This window comes from Myotis davidii, unplaced genomic scaffold, assembly GCF_000327345.1.
Source record: "Myotis davidii unplaced genomic scaffold, ASM32734v1 scaffold391, whole genome shotgun sequence".
NCBI lineage: Eukaryota > Metazoa > Chordata > Mammalia > Chiroptera > Vespertilionidae > Myotis > Myotis davidii.
In genome coordinates, this window is record NW_006284336.1 from 3,713,259 (window position 1) to 3,722,058 (window position 8,800).

General features: G+C 41.0%; 1 long non-coding RNA gene across 2 annotated transcripts in view; it reads right to left on the minus strand.

Annotated features, from left to right (window-relative positions):
• LOC107184504 overlaps window positions 1-4,696 on the minus strand; it is an 11,059-nt gene extending 6,363 nt beyond the window's left edge. Inside the window, exons 1-2 of one of the 2 annotated variants that reach the window (XR_001515353.1) lie at window positions 4,669-4,696; window positions 2,876-2,971 (exon numbers count right to left, since the gene is read on the minus strand). This is a non-coding gene — a long non-coding RNA (uncharacterized LOC107184504). Of the gene's footprint in view, window positions 1-2,875; window positions 2,972-3,895; window positions 4,486-4,668 lie in introns of those variants that run through there. The other variant, XR_001515354.1, reaches the window with a different exon arrangement.
• Between the last annotated feature and the right edge of the window lie 4,104 nt (window positions 4,697-8,800).

Consider the following 8,800-nt stretch of genomic DNA (forward strand, 5'->3'; position numbering starts at 1 on the left):
ACTACCCAACGCAATCTACAGATTCAACCACCACAGATCCTGCCAGGCTCCCAATACTAAAGATAGGACGTACAGGATCAAGGCTGGACTTGTGTGCTGGTGGTAGAGGTTGTCACACACCAGCGTCACCTCAAAACAAGATGCCTGCCCTGGCTGGTATGGCTCCGTTGGTTGGGCATCGTCCGTGCACCAAAAGGTTGTCAGTTCAATTCCTGGTCAGGGCACATGCCCGGGTTGTGGGCTTGATCCTCAGTAGGGGGCATGCAGGAGGCAGCCAATCCATGGTGCTTTCTGATCCATGTTTCTCTCCCTCTCTATCTCAAATCAATAAAAACATTTTAAAGTAAAAGAATATTTTTTTAAAAAGTCCTTAACCTGATGACATCTGCAAAGTTCCTTTTGCCCTAAAGGTGACATTCACAGGTTCCAGGAATGAGGACCTGGGTGTGTTTGGGGGCTGTTATTCAGCCTACCTCAAGTAGATCTTAATGCACCCAATAAGTACTTGTGAGTGAATGCCTGAATATTAGCCATTTAGTATTGTTATTGGCATCTTCTTGGCAGCCTCCTTGTCTTCAAGCCTTGCCCAAACCTCACCGAAGTCTTACCTTCAGTGAAGATTTCCTGACCCTCTTGCAACATTGCAACTTGCTTCCTCCATCACACGCCCACCCCACCCCCATCCCTTAATCCTGACTTCCTTTCTTCCCGCTCCCCACTAGCACTTTTTGCCTTCTGATGTACTGTACAATTTATTTATTACACTTAGGGGTATTTGTTCATCTTCCTCACTAGAATATAAGCTCAACGATTATATGTGGGACAAGAATTTTTCTCTTAGTATCACATATATCTTAGGGGTCTAGAACAGTGCCTGGCACATAGTAGGTGCTCAATACACAAGTGTTGAATGAGTATGTGAATGTCATTAACAAGTTTCCTTCCAGCAGCGAGTCTGGTTCTTTATCTTTCACACCTGATCGTGGCTTACATGACAGCGAAGGCATTGCCCTTGATGAAGCTAGTTGATTCTAGATAACTATGTGTTATCCTATTCACCAGTCTCCACCCTGTTCCATTAACACGCTGGCAATTTTCATCTCTAAAACACAGATGACCTCAATTTTGATTTCCACCAAAACTTTCCAAAAGCTGGTAGGGAAAAGGATGGCTTGGCTTTGGATATTTATTGAAAGATAAACTTTCCAGAATTGAGATGATTGCAGAGTTGGGAGTGTAGGCTGGCCCTGGCTGAAGTTGCTGAGGTTTGCTACCTTGGATGTACTGTTTCTACTCCTCTGCCTGGAGCTAATGAGTTTGTGGTTTCTGCAGTTGGTCAGGCGCAGGATGCCTGCTTTAGAGGGGTCTTGAGCACCTGAGGGGGCATGGTAGAGGGCCTTCAGGGTGCCCACAGGCTTCCTGAAGTTGCATGTGAATTGATGTGTGTATGTATGTTAAGGAGATTCAAGTCCATAGCCTGTTTCAGTTTCTCAACAGGGAAAGTGAAGAACTTCTGCCCTGCCCCAGCTGTGTGGATTCTGGAATTTTATGGCCCATGACATGTAGCTCAATTAGCAGGCTGTACACAGCTCAGAAAGGAAAGGCAGTAATTTGAAAGGCATGTCCTCTTCTCCTCATCCTCACCCCCTAACACGTCCCCAAGTTATTGTGTTAAAGATGCTGAACCAGGTGCAGTTTCAAGTTGACCAATCTCAGTTTTGGCAAGACTCTGGGCTTTTCTTGAGGCCTCATTTTTTTCTCAGAGGCAGAACTGAGATGACTCTACTTTCTTTGATTTTTGTGTGAATACAAAAGTGCTTCAAGGGTACAAAATGCCATAGAATTGCAAAGTACTAATGACCAAGGGAATATGTGCCTTTTTTTTTTTTTTTTGCTATGTGGCAACAGGCTGGCTTGTTCTCTACTCCAGCCATCTGTCCATCCATCCATCCATCCGTCCCATGAACATTCATTTCTTCACAACATGCATAAAAGCTACTGCGTATATGACAAAAGCTTTATGTAAAACCCTGATTCTCATAAAACTCATAAAATCATGAATAAACCCATGTTCAGAGAGCTCAGACCACTTGCTCAAATTCACATAGCTGGAAAGTGATTGAAAACCTAATTCTGCCTGATTCCAACAGTCATGCTTATCACCTACCAAAACATTCCTCAAGACAGAGAGAGAGCCACCTAGCCTAGGAGGAAGGCAAGGGGAAGGGTCTACCAAATATAGCGCCTTGAAATTTCTTTTACCTAAAATGCATGCACATAACAGATGATTGTTATAAAACTGTAAAATGCCCACACTTGCAAAGAATTCCCTAGCAATCTTTTTTTTTAAAAAAATATTTTTTATTGATTTCAGAGAGAAAAGGAGAAGGAGAGATAGAAACATCAATGATGAGAATCATTGATCAGCTGCTTTCTGCATGCTCCACACTGGAGATCGAGCCCGCAACCCGGGCATGTGCCCTGACTGGGAATTGAACTGTGACTTCCTGATTCATCGGTTGATGCTCAACCACTGAGCCATGCCAGCCAAGCATCCCCCAGTAATCTTGAAGTACAAGTGATGCTTTTGGATGGGGGTGTACCCCAGTGTAGCTCTCTGCTACAATCCCTACCACATCCCCCATTTCCCATATCAGATGTTTGTTGCTTATGTTTGAGTCTTATCTTCTGGGTTGGACTAGAAGCTCCTGGAGGGCAAGATCTGAATCTGCTTCCTCCTTTCTCCCTCCCAAGGCCTAGCCCAGTGCCCAGCATGAAACAAGTAAACATAATTATTGAATTCCTGCCTAACCAAGTCAGGTGGCCTAGGAGACACAGACAAGTACGATGGGGTCCCAGCTCTCCAGACATTTACAACTGGGCTGGAGAGGTCAAGGTTCCGGAGTCTGTTTGAAAACAATCTTCCTAAGACTGCTGGTTGGGACTGTGATACAGCAATAGAGGAAATGGTCTGTAATTAGACAACAAAGTTTCATTAAATAGGGCAAATTTTGTGAAAAGTGACAACCTGTTCTTCTGGAAAGGTAGCATTGTGTCAATTAAAGAGCACACCTTGAAGTCACAAAGTATAAATTATTGATGATGAAACCGCCATTTCCCAAGAGGGAAAAGTGGAAAGTACCTGCTCTCGATGCTATCTGTTTGCCGGGAGGGTCTCAGCCTCTGGTTGCTTGACCTTTGATGGTCACATTCGAGACTTAGCAGGGCAGATAAGCCCGTGCTCCTTTTACCAAACTTGGGTAGGTTCTGGGTTTATTAGACTCCATTCTATTCATCAAATGTGAGCTCACTGTGATGTGATGGGATATGTAATTAGTAGCTCACAAACTTTGCAATGAAGCAGGGAGTCAAAATCCTGGTTCCTCAACAAATCAGCTGAGGGACATGGGACAGAGTTTCAGCTGTCTGAGCCTCAGCTTTTCAAACCATAGCCTGGAGATCCTCGTCCTTACCCTGTAAGTTGCTGTAAAGATTCATTAATGGACATAAAGCTCCCTGCATAGAGAACTACACTAGGACCTCCATAGGTGGGTACTAGTCCCAGTGGCAACTGTAGAAAAATTAAGGAAGTGATTTATAATCTAAAGAAAACACCTGTCTACTGAAAAGACCAATATATTAGCTGATAAATGTCATTTGTATGATGGTTAGAACTATTTTTATTGTTTTTTAAGCAAATAATTACTGAGCCCTTACTATGTGCTAGACACTGTGTTAAACAATTGCATCTGGATAATCTCATTTATTCTGCACAAAACCATCCATACCAGGATCCACAACCATTCCCACTGAAGAACATGAGACTTGGTTGGCAGTTTAGGTAACGTGCCCAGGGTCACAGAGCTGGAAAGTGACAAGCGGGGTTCAAGCCTACCAGTCTGGCTCCAGAGGTAGACTTCAAGGCACAAACAATGAGACAGAAAGGAACCAGGGGAGGCTTCACAGAGGTGGTGCTGGAGCAGTGAGCAGATATTCAGACATCAGTGTCATGGGAGGAATCCAGGCAGAAGGAAAGCAGGATGAACAGCTCGCTCTGCTCAGGAGTTCAGGTGTCTGTGCAGAGGCTGTGGGATGGAGATGGAGGGGTCTAAAAGATGAGGGTCAGGAGTGAGGAGGGGCCAGATGGTGGGACACCTCATGTACCAAGCACAGGGACTACGACTTTTACTTGGAGGACATGGGGGAAATGAAGGACGAGAAAAACAGGATCACTGGCATGTAGGAAATGTAATCTATCTGCCTGTGTTCAAAGAGAAAATGACTCTGGGCGGCACATCTGAACAATTAGGCCACCTCATATTTTCCAACTAAATTACTACTTTCTAGATGTTGTTTATGTGCAAGTCTCACCCTTTCCCCTGCTGGCCAATAAGTGCCTTAAATGTTGACTCTAATTGCTTTTGTTCTCCTACAAGTGCCTGATATATGATAGGTGATTAAAAATTCTGTTAAATGAATAAGTGATTGAAAGAATGAATGAATGAATGTGTGAGTCTCTGAAAAACTGAATTTTGAGTTGTTGTTTTTTTTAAGAAATGCATGCATTTGAGATGGATCATAGACCTAAATGTGAAAGAGAAAAGAAAAGCTTCTAGAAGAAAGCATAGGAAGATAATATGATTACAAAGATTTCCAAACAGAACTAACCATAAAAGAGAAGGCTGAGCCCTGGCCAGTGTGGCACAGTTGGTTGAGCTTAGACCCCTGCACCAAAAGGTCACTAGTGTGATTCCGGATCAGAGCACATGTCCGGGTTGCAGGCTCGATCCCAGAGGGGATGTGAAGGAGGCTCACTGCTCCAGCACCACCTCTGTTTTTCTCTCTCTCCTTTCCTCGCTCTCTCTAAAATCAAGAAAACATATTTTTAAAAAGAGAAGGCTGATAAATCAAACTTCATTAAAATTAAGAATGACTTTTCTATTAATTTGAAAGGATATATGCACCCCTATGTTCATTGGAGTGTTATTTACAATAGCCAAGATTTGGAAGCAGCCCAAGTGCCCATCAGTAGATAAGTATAATAAAAAAGCTGTGGTACATTTACACAGTGGAATACTTTTCAGCCATAAAAAAAGACATCATGAATGGACCTGGTATTATGCTAAGTGAAATAAGCCAGTCAGAGAAAAGCAAATACCATAGGGTTTCACTTATATGTGAAATCTAGTGAACAAAATAAACTAACAGACAAAATAGAAACAGACTCATAGATACAGAGAACAGATTGGCAGCTGTCAAAGGGAAAGGGGATTAGGAGGTTGGGAGAAAAAGGTGAAGGGATTATGCACAAAACAAAACTCATAAATATAGACAACAGTATGGTGATTACCAGAGGAAAAGAGGCTGGGAGAGTAGAAGAGGGTAAAGCAGGAGATAAATGGTGATGGAAGGAAACTTGACCTGGAGTGATGAACACACAATACAATATGCAGATGATGTGTTAATAGAATTGTAAAACTGAAACCTATTAATTTTATTTACCAATGTAACCCCAATAAATTCAATAAAAAATTTTTTTTCAAAAAGAAAAAGATAATGTCTGTTCATCAAAGACATCAGTAGGAGAGTGAAAAGGTGAGTCACAGATTGGGAGGAGAAATTTGTTTCCATATATAAATATAATAAAGAACTCCTCCTAAAAATCAAATTAAAATTCAATTTTTGAAAATGATGCAAAACTTGAACAAAAACTTTTTAAAAAGTTATCTAAGTGGTCAAAAGCATATAAAATGGTGCTCAACATCATTGTTCTCAGGGAAATTAAAACAAGATGTCACTTCACACCCAGCAGAATGGTAATTAAAAGACTGACACCATCAATTACTTAAGGATGTGGAGCAACTGGACCTCTCACATGTGACTGGTGGGAGTATAATTTGATACAATCATTCTGGAAAACTGTTTGGCAGGATTTGCTAAAGCTGAACATATGCTCACCCTATGATCCAGCAACTGAACCTGGGCACAGCTACAAGAGAAAAGAGCGCTATATCCACCTGATGACTTGTTTAACCCCTTCTCCAACAATTTTTTTGTTAAAAACGTTTCTTTTTCAGACTAATTTTTTTATTTTGGTTCTATATAGTATTTTTGATGCTGGTTATGAAAACAGTTTGTAATTATTTTTTCTTCCCATTTTTGTGGTTAAGAATAGTATTTCCTCAGAAAGTTTCTAGATGAAATTATTTAGAATGGTACGTATGTAGCTGGTTTTTGAAGGTAAAGTTTTAGACGAGTATACTCGTCGACGACTGAAAAAAGAACATTTTGTGAAAACGTGTATACACGTTTCTGCCGGGGAAGGGGTTAAGGATGTTCATACAGCTTTATTATAACAGTCCCAAACTGGAAACAATCCAAATATCCATCAACAAAAAGTGGATAAATTGTGGCATATTTGCACAATGGTATAGTCCCAGTAATAAAATGGAAGTATTTCAAAGACCCTGTATTGAGTGAGAAAAGCTAAATGCACAAGCAGCAAAATGGAAGAATTTCAAAGATGTAGTATTGAGTGAAAAAAGCTAAAGAACAGTAAAAACTAATCAATAGCAATATTGTCAGAGCAGTGGTTTCCTTTGGGAGGTATTGACTGGAAATGGACTTGAGGGAACCTTCTCGGTTACTGGAAATGTTTTTTTATCTTGATCTGTGAATCACTTGGTGATTTCACAGGTGTATCCGTATGGAACAATTTACTGCATGATATATCTCAATAAAGATGTTTTTTTAAAGATTTTTTTAAAAAAGAGCCCTGGCCAGTGTGGCCATCTGGTTGAGCATTGTCCCGTGCACCAAAAGGTTGCTAGTTTGATTCCCAGGCAGGGCATATTCCCAGGTTTCGGGTTTGGTCCCCAGTTGGGGTGCTGACAGGAGGCAACTCACCTCCATGTTTCTTTCTCTCCTTCTCACTTCCTTTCTGTAAAATCACTAAAAAGCATTTAAAAATGTTAAAGTTAATTAGTTTCAAAACTTGCTGGCTAAAGAGGTCTAACATATTTCAGAAAATATCAGATGAATTTAAATGTTAAAAAATAAAATTAAAGGCTGGAGCATGAAAGAAAAGGAGTCGAATGAGATGTCTAAAGGACTGGAGTAGGAAATTTAAATGTCAGATGGAGTTAGAAAATAAATTAAGTTCACCTAAAGCCTAGCATTAATGTCAGGGAGAAACAAGAAGTGAGGTTGTCAACTCAGACCTGGAGAGGATGTAGCTGGTAGGGCCCTGACTGTAGAGGTGAAGAGACTAGATTGTTTACTTGAAAGTAAACTAGAAGCTGGGCAAGAATCGTGATTGATAATAAACATAACAACACTTAGCATTTATTGAGCACCTACTACGTGCCAGACCCTGTTGTCAGCACTACTCCTATCCTCTCATTTAATCCTCACAACCACTCTCTAGAAGTTATTATGATTATCCCAGTTGTACAGAGGAAGAGACTGAAGAAGGGGAATAACTTAATCAGAGTCTCCAAGGATAGAAGAAAGAGGGGAGAGGCAGTGAGGAAAACCAATAAATTAAAGAAACTCAAATGACTTCACAAATGTTTAAACAGATCTAAGTGTATTGGCTAGAATTTTAGGGGGAGGACAAAAATTCACTATCTTTTACATGCTTTTGGGTATATAAACAACATCCAACATCCAAATCAAATTTACAGAGTACAAGTGCAAAGTGGTGTAACTTTAGGAAGTGAAATAAAGTTTCTTGCACTGGACTTAGTTTGGAAGACATTATTGGGGCAACCTATGCCCAGAGCTGTTATATTGTAACCTTCTAAGGTTTGGAAGTTTCCTTTCAGGTCCTTTGAATCATTCTTGATAATTCATCTTCCTGTAAGATTGGTAATGTCAGGTTAGACAGCAAGGGATGAAAAGGTCCAGTAAGCTTTTTCTTTCTCCCTCACCTCCCTCTCTTCCTTCTCCCCGCCCCCTCTCCTCTCTTCCTCCCTCTTTCTTCCTTCTTTTCGGTGTGTTTATTGAGTACATATTATATCCCATGCACTGTTTTAAAGGCTGTGATAAACAAAATAGTTCCTGCCAGACCTCATGAAACCTGTATTATAGTAGGAGACACACAATACATAAACATGTATAATATTAGGTAGTAATTAAATGCAATGAAGAAAAATGAAACAGGTTAAGGGGAGGCATTATACAAGATAAGAGAAGGCCTTTGTGATGAGATGACATCTGAGCTCTGATCTAAGTAGAAGGAAAGAGCAAGCTATGAGAATGAGGAAAGAAACTTTCGGGCTGAGAAATCAGCTGATGTATAGGCCCTGGGGTGGGCATATGCAAGGCCTATTCAAGGAAGAGCAAATTCACCCTTTTGGTTAGTGCATACAGAGGGAGAGGAGTGTTAGGAAACAAGGTCACAGAGGAAGTACAAGGCCAGATCATATAGGATCTGTAAGGCATGGTAAGGACTTTGGATTTTTTTTTTCTTCTAAGTTTGATGAGAAGCCATTGGAGGGTTTTGCACTGGGGAATGACAGATTAACCCGATCTGATTAAAGGGGTAAGAGGAGAATCAGGGAGAGCAGCTAGGAGGCTATTACAGGAGTCCAGGTGGAGTTAGCATCTGGACCAGGGTGGTACTGGTGGAGGTTGTGAGACAAGGCAGGATTCAGGGGACAGTCCATAGGAAGAGCTGCAGGGTTTGTTGGTGAATTGGATGAAAGGTGTGAGAGAGAGGTCAAGATTGCCCTTAAGTTTCTGTCCTTTGGTGCTGCCATTTATTTGGAGAATGATTAGGTTTAAGGGGTAAAATCAG